The sequence below is a fragment of the Carassius auratus genome, chromosome 7 (genome assembly GCF_003368295.1).
Source record: "Carassius auratus strain Wakin chromosome 7, ASM336829v1, whole genome shotgun sequence".
NCBI lineage: Eukaryota > Metazoa > Chordata > Actinopteri > Cypriniformes > Cyprinidae > Carassius > Carassius auratus.
The window spans coordinates 24151588-24166343 of record NC_039249.1 but is presented as its reverse complement, the minus strand read 5'-3'; the positions used below and the strand labels follow the sequence as shown (position 1 = coordinate 24166343).

The window sequence follows — 14756 nt, the reverse complement described above, 5'->3', positions numbered from 1 at the left end:
GCTGGGTAGGTGGGGACCTCTGGGGCTCCTCCTCTCGCCCGCTCGCTCCGGAACGACCTCCCCTGGTCCCCCGGAACACCACAAGGCGAGAGCCCTCAAAACAATCTCGCTTGCTGGCTGACAACATCCAGTATTGCCTCCTGTCTGCTGAGTTCCCTTGTGGTCGGTTCATTCTGTCAGGTATTGGTAAGGGAGGAACTCAGGTGCAGACAGGGATTCTCAACACAAAGGGTTTATTAAATACAAAAAGGGGAAAACAAAACCCACGAGGGGGAAAACAACAGCTAGGGCAGGAACTAAACAACTTAACAGGGCAGGATTGATAAGACAAACAAACTCTTGACACTAACTACAAACACTCACGGTAATACAAGGACTTCAGAGGGTACAGCACAATCTCACACACGATCACATAAGTAGAACACATCTGAGAAACACATAAGTAACGCAATGAACCGACGCAAGACAGAGCACACTTGGAGACCTAAATAGGGGAAACAATCAAGACACGACAGGTGGCACAGATGGGACAATCAAGACACGACTAGGTTAACAAGGGGGGCGGGGCAAGGGAACGAGACAACACAAGCACATGGCCCAAAGACAAGGCCATGCGCTTGTACACAAAACAAGGGTCTGTCATGATCCTGCCTCAAGACTAGGAAAAATCAAGGACACGAGGGCAGGATCATGACAGGCTTCTTTTGCTAACAAAATTTTGTAACAACATTTCTTTTAAAAAAATACCATCGACATTATGTCCTATCAAATCACTAGAGGTTTGTGCAATGCAGAGCGATCTAATACAGTCAAAGAAAAACACATTAAAAATAACTAATTGCAATATATTGTACTTTTTGAATTCATTGATTATTTGATGAATGTAAGCATTTTGGGGGGAGAACTGTGCATGGGTTTCCAATTAGACTGCTTTCAGCTTCAGTCTGAAGTTTTCCATTTTTCTTTTCTCACCTAATTTAATTCTTTTTCTCAATAGAAACTTTATTTTCTTTAATCTTCAAAAAGTGCTTCCTAGATGAACCTGACTGAAAGTGATGATGGACTGAACTAAGGAATTATGGCCTACAGGTTGGAGCAGGTCTGTTTTAGAAGCTTAGGGAGCAGTGAAGATCTGAAGGGACCGTCTATCTGGAGGATTAAGGGTTTCTAAGGGTTATCTACTGGCTGCAGGTCAGCAGGCAACAGCTTAATGAACACATTCTCTTCAGCCATTGCTGCAAAGCCGAGGAAGTGACACTCAGCACTAATTACCAAATTCCCTCACTGCTGGGGTCAAAGGCCCCCTTCCTTCATGATTAAATTCAAGGAGTGAGTGAAAAAGGAAAAGGGTAAACTTTGAAGTCTTGTTTTGAAAGAGAATATTGACTTTTATTCTTTCAACAAGTTCCATGATTCCTACCTGGTTATTATTATTTATTTTTTTTATTCAGTTTTTAAAAGTCTTACTCTAGACAGTTTTACTATAAAACTTGCCTTTGTCTATACAACTCAACCTCTGTTAAGTCATACAGTATTATTTACTACTGCACAATTCCATTTCCGGTAAAGAGCACAAAATGAGAAACACATTCATCTGACACGCATACGTATGGGAACTCCAGGGAAGTGCATGCTCTTTGCCTCTGATTTGTCTTTTTAAACATTTATCTGGCCTATCACTATGGGAACCATTAACACAATCAAAGTGATGTTTGCCACAGTTAGCTATGTTTCAGAGTATGTAAGGCAGCCGAGTCTCTTGAGAGGCATATACAGCAAAAAAAAAAAAAAAAAAAAAAAACTCCCAGAAAATAATAGCTGGTGCTGGCTAAGAATTATGGCGAAAAGAATCAAGTAGTAAAAATATTTACATGGTATAAAAAAGATACTTGTAAATGTTTGATTTTCAGAGGCTACATTTCTAATTATTTTACAATGTTCTATCTGTGTATGAAGGCAGAACCTTGTTGTACAATGATGCTCTATTCTGCCAGATTTCAGCACCAAGGACAGTGCCGAATATGAGCACACAGCCAAGAGATGATCCTGGAACAAGACACATCCGAAAACAGTCAGGTGCTCTTCAGCTCTGGGTTTAAAAGATGCCCAGTGAGCAGTGGAGTCAGTATTACGTCGTACTAAGTCAAGTCGTCAAGTTACCTTTATTAAAAGCAACTGAACAGCATTCATTAGGAAAACAGTGTGTCATGACAGTTAAAGGCAATGAAACAATGACAGTTAAAGGCAGTTCATCATTGAATTCAGTGATGTCATCTATGTTCAGTTTAAATAGTGTCTGTGCATTTATTTGCAATCAAGTCAATGATATCGCTGTAGATGAAGTGACCCCAACTAAGCAAGCCAGAGGCGACGGCGGCAAGGAACCGAAACTCCATCGGTGACAGAATGGAGGAAAAAACCTTGGGAGAAACCAGGCTCAGTTGGGGGGCCAGTTCTCCTCTGACCAGACAAAACCAGCAGTTCAATTCCAGGCTGCAGCAAAGTCAGATTGTGCAGAAGAATCATCTGTGGTCTTGTCCTGATGGTCATCTGAAACAAGGTCTTTACAGGGGATCTGTATCTGGGGCTCTAGTTGTCCTGGTCTCCGCTGTCTTTCAGGGATGTAGAGGTCCTTTCTAGGTGCTGATCCACCATCTGGTCTGGATACCAAGTCTAAAGATTCAGTTTAGTCTTCCTCGTATGTTCAATATAAAGACTATTACAATGATGACACCACAGAAAAAGATGCTTTTCTGAGGATTTATTTTATTTTCTCCAGTGATTTCAAACTATTGGTGTCTTTAAACTACAAGCTGTTGTTCACCTCACACGCCTTCTATCTGCAGACCAGTATTACACCTCAACAGCCACAATCACTGTTCTCTGCATTAGCAAATTCCTTCACTTTCACTCTAAACACTTAAAGAACTCCTGTGAGAGAAGTCACCACTGTCAATTTTGAGTCTTTAGTTGCCTCTCAGTGTTAATGATGAAACATGTGGGTCTAAAATATATAAATATGAAATATATATTGTATATTATACTGTATATATATATATATATATATATATATATATATATATATATATATATATATATATATATATATATATATATATATATATATATATATATACTTAGCCCACCAAATTCATTTCTACAGTAACCTACTAAATAGCATGTGTGATTAATTAGTCATGACATGGTTATTTTCCTTTTCCATTAAGACTAAATTCAATTCATTTCCATACCCAATAGGTGTGTGTGTATACCGTATATTTATATATATATGGAAACAACCTTCTCATTCAAAGAGTTTTCTTTATTTTCATGAATATGAAAATTGTAGAGTCACACTGAAGGCATCAAAACTATGAATTAATACATGTGGAATTATATATGGAATAACATACATAACAAAAAAGTGTGAAACAACTGAAAATATATGTCATATTCTAGGTTCTTCAAAGTAGCCACCTTTTGCTTTGATTACTGCTTTGCACACTTTTGGCATTCTCTTGATGAGCTTCAAGAGGTAGTCACCTGAAATGGTCTTCCAACAGTCTTGAAGGAGTTCCCCGAGAGATGCTTAGCACTTGTTGCCCCTTTTGCCTTCTGTCTGCGGTCCAGCTCACCCCTAAACCATCTTGATTGGGTTCAGGTCCGGTGACTGTGGAGGCCAGGTCATCTGGCGCAGCACCCCATCACTCTCCTTCTTGGTCAAATAGCCCTTGATGTCTTCAGTGTGACTCTACAATTTTCATAGTCATAAAATAAAGAAAACTCTTTGAATGAGAAGGTGTGTCCAAACATTTGGTCTGTACTGTATATATATATATATATATATATATATATATATATATATATATATATATATATATATATATATATATATACATACAGTACATTTATTTAAAAACTTCTTGGGTTGTTATCTGCACAAGGCTGCTAGTAAGCGCAAGTGTATGTGTGACATGTTTGAAATCACTGATGCAAAAGCAGACCATGGGAAAGCTTACAGTATACTGCTATAGTACATAATTTTCTCTGACTGAGAAAGTGTAGCCTTCTGCATGTCTTGGGAATGTTAATAATATTTATCAAAGAAATTCAGATTGATCTGTTGGTTTGGCAGGTACAGCTGTGCCGAATGTGCATCGGTTGTGTTTAAATGAATAGCTCTATAGCCAGTTTCATCGGTAATCCGCTAATGGTCGATCCTTCCTCTTTACTCTGTCCCACTCTGACAACTCATGGGGCAATTATCCACAAGAGGCTTGTGGACCAAGACATCAAACAATAGAGAGATTTACACTGATTTGTAAGACCCCCCGATGGCTCCTATGAAGGAGTAACTTGACAGAAATCATAATCCTTTGACATGCTGAGTGTGGACTCACAATGACTTTAGCTACACAAAACACATCTTTCAAATCAATGCACACACACATTTTCATCCACTCACTCACTCACTCACTCACTCACTCACACATCCTTTTGATGTTTTGAAACCAAGAAGCGGTTGGTAATTAAAGCTTTGAGGGGATAATGTTGGACTGAACTTGTGTCTGTGTGAGACACAAAGCCGGCTAATTAAAATTTGAAATGGATTCTACTCTTGCTCTTTCAGAGATCGTCTTCCCGGGGAAAGAGACGACAAGGATGACAGCAGTAATATTCACGACTGCATATTAAAGAACTGAAGAGTCCAACTACACAACAAGATATGACCTTTTTCGACTGTCAAAACTGTAGCTTACAAGTGCTAACAGCACATCGGGCAAGACAATAACTTTAAAACAGGTGATTTAGATCTAGTTTGGTTTATGATGGAATTCCTTACAAACCTGGAGTCTACAAAGAGGCAGGAATGTTGGACAAAGGGATGCTTACAGTGGAGAGAGGCTTACAGAGAGGCTGGGGCTACTTGTCACACTTTTAACTCTGATATTTCACGGGGTATAGGTTTAATTTTAAAAGTCAAGAGTGTTTTGATGCAAAAAGATGAAAATAGCACCTTGGAGTAATATGACATTCACAATTGGCACAGAAAACCACATGTATGTTTAATAGTGTTATTCATTTTAAATGCAATATTTATAGTAATTAATGGCTTTATTATTTAGTATTTCTTTAATTTGATGTCTTTTCCATTAAACCCTTTAGGTTAATTGAGTGAAATCATTTATATGTTGCAACCTTTATAGTGTTGCTATTACGACACATCTTCAATAAAAATATGGGCTATCAAATATGTAAATATCCATATGCCTGTATGTAAGTCATAGAATACATTTATTTCTGGGATTCTGCTTTGTCTGTCATTAGTTATTAAAATACTAAATTAACTAAATTGTCAAAAGCGATTAGGAAAGTTCATTTAATAATTGACACTTTACAAAAATATAAATATTATATATATTTACTGGGATTCTTGTGGTAGCTGGGTAATAGGGTCTCTTTGAATAATTTGACATTTTGTGCTATGACAACACGTTGGCTAAAGCGTCCCTACCTGCTTCGTCTATATATAATCTTGCTTAAAATGCTGTTTAATATTTCCATCATTAATTCAAAGGAAAACAAATACATTTCAATAAATGTGCTATGCATTCTGTAAGGTGTTGACATAGCAAAAGTAAAAAGGGAAAACAAAGCCTATAATTTATTTCCATTTAAGGGTTTTAAACTGGATGTTTGAAAATAAAACATACAAAGTGACTGCTAGTGAACACATATTTGTGTTATCAGACTTATTTATTAAAAGCCTATAGTTACTGAGATACAGGTCTTGCAACAAGTTCCCCATGTGAAAACTGACCTTAGTCTTTTCTACAGTCTATGTTTTATTGGGAAGAAACATAAAGTAATAATAATATATAGTTTATACATAGTGAATGTGGTCTCTCAAATATTATGTTACAGATAAATGCTATAAATATACTTCAACATCACTCATAATTGACTAAATCATTTGAAGCATGGAGAACAGGATGTATATCTTCAAATCTTACTACTGAATTAACTACATTCATTTGTATTTGTCAACACACTGGTCTGTATTTTTTCTCCATAATACCAGCATGCTTACCAGACACCACATCTCCGGCTTGAACTGAGACTTCATACTGACGCATTTATTTACAAATCAGACTCATTGAATCAATACTAAAAGTCGGGTGTGGGCTTTTGAGAGGCCCATTTGTGGTAAACATTTCATTTCCCAGAGTTCATAGAGGCAGGATAAATAACGCAGGCGTCTGCTTTATGGAGGCTCATCGCCATCCGCCGCAGCAAACCCTCAGCAGCCCAGCTCTCTCAATAGCCCATTCAGCCATATTTATGGGATGACAGCAGGTGCCATTGAGAGGAATAACAGTGCAAACCAAGGGTGTGGAGAGATTGTGCTGCAATCAACACAGAATTAGAGCAAGATATAGATGAAAAGACTTGATTGTGAAAAGAGTGATTTCATAAAGGACAGTGATCATCGAAATATTGATGAGATATTCAGCGATCAAGGTTTATTTGCTATATTACTGCAATTCTGCCTATTTCAAAATTCTGGTGTGCATTCCTTTTATTAGCACTTCAGACAGGAAGCTGTTTCTGCCCAAAATCATGTTTTTGCCTCATCTGTGGCAGACATAGTGAAGATATATCAAATATCAATTAAATGTACGCAGATGTTATTTTTGTTATCTAAAGATTTCAGTCTTGAAATATATATATATATATATATATATATATATATATATATATATATATATATATATATATATATATATATATATATGTATATATATATATGAATTGCTTTTTCATTTATATCTCAAAACATTTCTCATTTCATTGACCCTAGAACAAAAAGTAATTCGATTGACAGATAAAGTGGATAGCATATAGTCCTGTGCCAGAATCACATGTACTCCTGTGCCAAACACTAATACAATTTACAGTGTTAAAACAAGGACATGGACAGTTAATCAACCAACCCAGTCATCTATTTTTGACTTCCTCTTCTCACAATTTTCCTCCAGTCTAGTCTCGAGTTTATCCCTCCATACCAGACATATGTTTAAATGGTTTGTGCCACTTCCCCATTCCAACATGTTGAGGAAATGACAGAAAATAACTCCAGAATCTGGACAGAACTGATAGCATTGAGGCCTGTTAGCAAATGGCAGTTTGCCAGTTTCTCTGAACCCCAATCAACAAGAAATAAACACTCTGCAGAGAATGTTTCAGATAAAAGTGCAACAAATATGTCTCCCATAGATGAGGGAAGCCTTTGATAGTCACCTTGCCCATGTGGCAAAGACATAATTTTGAGCAGAAACAGCTTTCTGTCTGAAGTGCTAATTGATTTTGAAAGTCAAAGACGACCTGTCTTGCTCAAAATGAGGAGTCCAGTAAAAATGAGGTTTTAGTCAAACAAGAGCTTGTTAATCAATTAACGACTTATAATATTGACCGATATGTATTATATAATCAAATATGAATCTATTGTGACAACTGTGCCTCCATTCAAATGGTCTCACACTTGAGCGCCATAGTATAAAAATGTTAAATATTTCTAAAATATTCTTCTGTAGTCATGTTAATCTGGTGCTGCGTGAGAACACTGTCATCAATATGGAGGATGCATGATGAGAGGGGGAGAAGAAATAGAGCAGGAGGTGAAAGAGCCACAGCTCAGCAAAGGAGGGATTAGAGGGAATAGAGAAGTGAAAAAAGAGAGGGATGAAAGAACGGGGAGATGTAGAGGCATCCCTTTGTACATATACAGTCTGTCAGGGTCATGTGCCAGGTGGGCCCTGTGAAGGACAAGTTTAAAAGAGTTACTGCTCTCAGAGAATGAGGAGTGCACATTGATACAGTATTATATCAGATTAATGTCTGTGTTTGGCATGCTAGGAAGATAAAAAAGGACAAAATGCATCTGAAATGTTGTAGTCTCCTCGTGGCTTCATGGTCGAACACAAACATGCAATAAAAATGCATGTTGGGCATGCATATATTACATAAAAAATAAAGGTATAGTATGCCAGATGCTGACCAGGAACCTTTATATGGGTCTGCATGCAAGTAGAGATGGAAACTGTAAAGGATGTAATGATTCCGGTTTCTTCCAGAGTTAGTTCATACAAAAACACATAGGAAGTTCATTCAATTTTAAAAAAATTAATGAAGATATTTTCAATATTTTGTAATCCTTTTTTGGACATCCACTGAAGATCCATGTGTTCAAAACAAGGAAGCTTAACCCTGTTTGTTTGATGTGTTGTTACCAATGAGGGTTTTTTTCTCACAATTCAAGAAAGCTGAGTTTCTGTATTTATCCAATGGATCATTTTCTGATATCTTTTTGTAGTTACTTACACAATGGCTTCGCTTGCATGGACAAAATTATGAGAGATAATTAAAAAATTAAAAATAAACCTGCCAGGAATTTATCTATCAAATTAACTGACATTTTATTTATTTAACCATAACCATTCGCATCATTGATTTGCAGCTGACAAATCTGCAGTAACTGCTTGATGCCATCATGTCAATATGGACCAACATCTCTGAGGAATGATTCCAACACCTTGTTGAATCTATGCTACAAAGAATAAAGGCAGTTTTGAAGGCAAAAGGGGGTCCAACCCAGTACTAGCAAGGTGATCCTAATAAAGTGGCCAGTGAGAGAGAGAGAGAGAGAGAGAGAGAGAGAGAGAGAGAGTGTGTGTGTGTGTGTATACAAATATACAAACCCGATTCCAAAAAAGTTGGGACATTGTACAAATTGTGAGTAAAAAAGAATGGAATTATTTACAAATCTCATAAATGTATATTTTATTCACAGTAGAATATAGATAACTTATCAAATGTTGAAAGTGAGATATTTTGAAATGTCATGCCAAATATTGGCTCATTTTGAATTTCATGAGAGCTACACATTCCAAAAAAGTTGGGACAGATAGCAATAAGAGGCCGGAAAAGTTAAATGTAAATATAAGGAACAGCTGGAGGACCAATTTGCAACTTATTAAGTCAATTGGCAACCCAATGATTGGGTATAAAAAGAGCCTCTCAGAGTGGCAGTGTCTGTCAGAAGTGAAGATGGGCCGAGGATCACAATACCTCCAATGCTGCAGGAAAAATAAAATAAAATAAAATAGTGGAGCAATATCAGAAAGGAGTTTCTCAGAGATAAACTGCAAAGAGTTTGAAGTTATCGTCATCTACAGTGCATAATATCATCCAAAGATTCAGAGAATCTGGAAAAATCTCTGTGCGTAAGGGTCAAGGCCGGAAAACCATACTGGATGCCCGTGATCTTCGGGCCCTTAGATGGCACTGCATCACATACAGGAATGCTACTTTAATGGAAATCACAACATGGGCCCAGGAATACTTCCAGAAAACATTGTCGGTGAACACAATCCACTTGCCGGCTAAAACTCTATAAGTCAAAAAAGAAGCCATATCTAAACATGATCCAGAAGCGCAGGCGTTTTCTCTGGGGCCAAGGCTCATTTATAATGGACTGTGGCAAGGTGGAAAACTGTTCTGTGGTCAGACGAATCAAAATTTGAAGTTCTTTTTGGAAAACTGTGACGCCATGTCATCTGGACTAAAGAGGACAAGGACAACCCAAGTTGTTATCAGCGCTCCGTTCAGAAACCTGCATCTCTGGTGGTATGGGGTTGCATGAGTGCGTGTGGCATGGGCAGCTTACACATCTGAAAAGGCACCATCAATAATGAAAGGTCTATCCAAGTTCTAGAACAACATATGCTCCCATCCAGACATCGTCTCTTTCAAGGAAGACCTTGCATTTTCCAACATAACAATGCCAGACCACATACTGCATCAATTACAACATCATGGCTGCGTTGAAAAAGGATCCGGGTACTGAAATGGCCAGCCTGCAGTCCAGATCTTTCACCCATGGAAAACATCTGGCGCATCATAAAGAGGAAGATGTGACAAAGACCTAAGACAGGTAGAGCAGCTAAAAGCCTGTATTAGACAACAATGGGACAACATTCCTGTTCCTAAACTTGAGCAACTCTTCTCCAAAGTCCCCTGACGTTTGCATGAATGCCTCACAGTTGTAAACATGGCCTTGTCCTAACTTTTTTGAGATGTGTTGATGCGAAGAAATTTAACTTATTTTTCCCTTAAAATTTTACATTTTCTCAGTTTAAAGATTTGTCATCTATGTTGTATTCTGAATAAAAAATATTGAAATTGGAAACTTCCACATAATTGCATTCTGTTATTATTTTTTTACTTTTTTTTATTTTTGGGAATCGGGTTTATACATATAAAATGTTCAGACTGTACTAAGAACTTTGAGCTGTGTTGTGGCATTGAAGAATAACTAGTGCAGGAAACTACTTATCTTTTTATAACTTTTTTTTTTCTCAGTTTTCAACCCTACATAATAGTCCTTTCAGTGACATTTAACCATAAATGTCTCTGCGTTATTCATGTTACCTTGATTTTATGCTACACGTAGTGTAAGTAGGTTACTCCCGTGTCTTGACAATACCCGTCATGTGCATAGAGCTCAACAGTTGAGGATATTTAATTAGGTCTACAGCTCTTCTGTAGGAGGTGAGTATGGTGGGCTGATGTGCTTGACTGCCTGCCATCGTAGTATTGTTGGGCGAGATGAAGGTTAGGCTAATTTGTTTGACATTTATGTGTCAAACCTGAGTCTTGGTATGACACTGTGAGAGTGTTGCAGAAGTGATAGAGGACTCTTGTGACATGACATAGTGCTGGCATGGTTGTATGTGTGTGTGTGCGTGTGTGTGCATGTCATGAGAGCACCCTTAAGGACAGAACCTCGACATCCCTTCATCAGTACAGGGACCCTAGTGCAAGTGAATATGGAGCACGTAGGATGTGGAAAATGGAAAATCTGAGGTGGAGCTGGAGCAGAGTGATTAGAATTACAGAAGGATTTTGGGTAGAGAGGAGAAATTGCTGTCACTTCTCTAACATACTCTGTTCTAGACTGAGTGTTGCTTAGTGACACTCAAAGCACTCCTCTTTTGGAACAGGTTTTATTTTTTTATTTTTATTTTTGGCAGAAACAAACTGTATAAACTTGAAAAAAAAAAAAAACTAAACAAACCACTTCATACAATTTCTTTACAGAACAGTTGCATAAAAGTGATATCAAACATTTTTCTATTGTTTCATATGTCTTTATTTCACTCAGTCTTTCTCTCAGAGTCTCTCTCCTTAAATTTCCCAAACACAATCCTTTTTAGATGCTCAGTGTTTTCACTATATACATCAAGTCAGGTACAGACGGACAATGCAAAAAAATAATAATAATAAGTTGCAGAGAAAAACCTCTACAGAGCTATTTGTTGCTAATCACTGCCCTCCCTGACTGGCCACACTGAGGTCTGGCTTTCCCTGGAGATAAAAACATACCCACAGTGCCCCCTGTTGGACACCATCACTGTCATCTATAAGAGCCAGAAAGAGAGAGTAAGAGAATGTGTAGCCTGCTAAGTCCCCAGAAGTGAGCTACATCTGACAAAACATCCATGGATGTACAGGGATGTTCTGAAATGAGGAGGCAAAGTCTTTTTTTTTTTTTTTTTTTTTTTTTTTTAACCAATGTAAATTAAATGTACATTTTCCAGGTTTTTCCAATTTTTCAAAGTTAAATGAATAAACATTACTGACACTAATATAATTAATGTTGTATTAATTAAGACCATGTATAAACGTCATCTTTATTTTTAATGTAATTTTTATTTATTCCAAAATAATAATACATATGACAATACAGTAACATATTTTATATTATAAATATAAAATTATATTATAACATATTGTATATTATATAAGTATTTTATTTGTGATCTGATTTTCAGCTGTTATTTTTTGATAGTTTCCTTATTTTCAGTTCATCATTCATCAAAGCTCAGCAAACACTGGTCGCCGTCATGGACTTGTTCTTTTATTTCACTAAACTGAATTCTTACTAAAACGTACATATAATGTTTTTTAAATTATTTCACGTTGGGTTCTGATATGACATAAAGCAGTGATTTCTAAGTGTGTGAGTTGTTTACTTGTTAATTAGTCTTCCATTAAAACAATTATTTAGCTATTCATTCAGACCAATTTATAGATGCAGAATATAAACTAAAATGGAGAAAAAGTGTATCATGAAAAAACATAATTGGGGTTTGCTTGGGGGTCTGTTAAAATTCAGAGGGTTATTTTAACCACTGGTGTTGCTGTTGAAAAAATGAGTGATTTATACATGTTTTAATATCATAATTTGAAATATCTGTTCTGCTTTATGATGCCTTCGTTTCTGTGGCCTTTGTTTTTTTTTTTTTGTTTGTTTTTTATGTATGCTGCATTTTTTTTTTTTTTATTGTTGAGACCAAAAATAGAGAGTGCAACAGAAAAAAAAGATAACTACAAATGATTCACAAATAAATAGCTTTCTATTTAAATTTGTACCAGTCTCCATTGTGTGACTGACTTGTAGGTTAAATAACATGCTTGCCTTAGGCTACATCTCTCTTTAAATGTGCATGGTGCAAACTTTAGTAATTGTAGCAGAATGACCTTGGCTCACCAAACTTTATTTTTCTGCCAACCAGAACCAAGTTAAACAGCTTCAGCTCATTAATACCATCTGAATATGGACTCATTAAAGCCATGTTGTGTTAATGAACAAGAGAAGAGGGTCATTTGTGCTACTACACTGGTGGTCAACTCTCCACATTATGTGTTGCTCTCAGATCTGCTGTGGTGGTTTTAACTCCATTTGTTTGAGTAATGAGGGCCGACTTAACTGGCCTGAGAACAGCTTAAAAAGGACAACCTGTACCTGGAGCCCCAATTATCTTTTCTCTCCTGACAAGACGGCATGTTTCCTCAGATACCCTTTTGCATGTGTGATTGGGCTCTAATCAAGGAAACAGAATTTTCCCTAAAGGATATGCTTTAAGTCAATTGACAGACATGTGGGATAACGATCAAGGCAGCATTAAAATGGATCAACACACACTCGCACTCTCCCCTGGTAGCTGAACCTTAGATGAATACACTTGTAATGAGAATAAGGTGGTACAGAGATGAATCAATGGCTCTTGTATTGAATGTAGGCTTTGCTGCATACAGTTCCGTAATGCCAAGTGTGCACTACATGACTGACAAAATCCCCAAGTGTTAATACAGAGTGCACATACTCCATGACCGAGGGCTTATGAGGCATCCACTTTTATAAAGATTTCACCTGCAAAAAGAAAAAGATACCCTGGAAACTCAATGTCTCAAATTAAAAAGTACATGAAAACATTATATTCAACTGGCTGTTAAAGTTGTCTAAACTGCTCAAATGGATTTTAGACTGCATGTCATATGTGCCTCTAATTGTTTTGCATAGACCATATACATCAGCTATTGCTTGACAGCGCTCTCGCTAATTGTCATAATGATCAAAACAGTCTGGTCCATCTCACACTATTAGACATCCACCAGAGAAAGGCAATATTTTATAAATGGATCCATTTAAATTCACATGTAGATGTTTGCCGACCTGTTAAATAAACACTTGCAATGGCTTCAAAAAGCTGAGAGAACAGCATTTACAAAAACTATCAAGACCCCAATAGAATTATGAGCAAGCGATTCAAGTTACAAACTGCATTTTTCTTTTTAAGGCTGCATTTATTTGATGGAAAATACAGCTAAATTATATTTTAAATGTACGTTATTTCTTTGATGCTGAATTTGCTGCAGCATTACTTCAGTCTTCAGTGTCACATGATCATTTAAAATCAATCTAACATGCTAATTTGAAGCTCATAAACATTTCTTATGTTGAATATTGAAAATATGTTGTGCAGATTTCAGTTTCTTAATTAAACAAACAAGAAAATATATTTTTGAATTGTTTCAGAAGTGTATATGTATACATATGTGTGTTTTCCCTTCTCTCTCACTCATTCAAACTGGACAAAGTTTTGGCAAAGGGATAAGGCTGTTATAATTTAACCTTCAGCATAAGAAGAAAAAAAAATCCATCAAATGTCAAATGTATGTGGTGATTTACATATTGTTATTAGAACAAACATTATCATAATTCTAGTTTTGGAGTATTGCCAGTTGTCTACTGTATTCAGACTGAAAGCTGCTCAACTTGTCTTCCAAATGTGCTTGTTTGAATTCTCAGTGGTTACCTGAGGGGTCCTGGCATCGCCATGATCACAGAGAGAGATTAGCAAGATTTGCTTCGATCCAGAGATTTTGGCACAAAGTGCAGCGCAGCATGTAACTGGGTAGCCGTGTAATGTTAGCAGTGGTCCTCTTCCTAATTTTAGCCAAAACTATTAGGAACGGGGTTTGTTACTTTTGCTGTAATCCAGTTTTTTCTCCTGACAAAGATTCCATTTCAACAACCAGAATAAGAAATGTGTGTATATTGACATTGACAAGGCTAAAAAGGTTGCTGGTGATTAGCAAAGTTCAGATTCATTTTTAGCAAAAGCCATTTCCCATCACTCACACCAGCAGGAACTCACATTTGAGCTCAAAAGTGGCCCTCGACTAAGGTCTCGTATCTTAAATTCTAGATATTAGGTGCTTACTTTGAATTGTATAATGAAAGAGAACTGTGGGAGGCTTCGACACTCTTGAAGGGCATTTCTATTTATACTTGCACCACATTGCACAGCAAAATAAATATGCCACACGCTGTGTAGAAAAACATGATT

The 14756-nt window shown here is 36.8% G+C and overlaps 1 protein-coding gene across 1 annotated transcript in view; it reads right to left on the bottom strand.

Moving 5' to 3' along the window:
* Nucleotides 1-14756, bottom strand: part of LOC113106275 (microtubule-associated protein 1A-like) — a 1143919-nt gene that overhangs the window by 413158 nt on the left and 716005 nt on the right.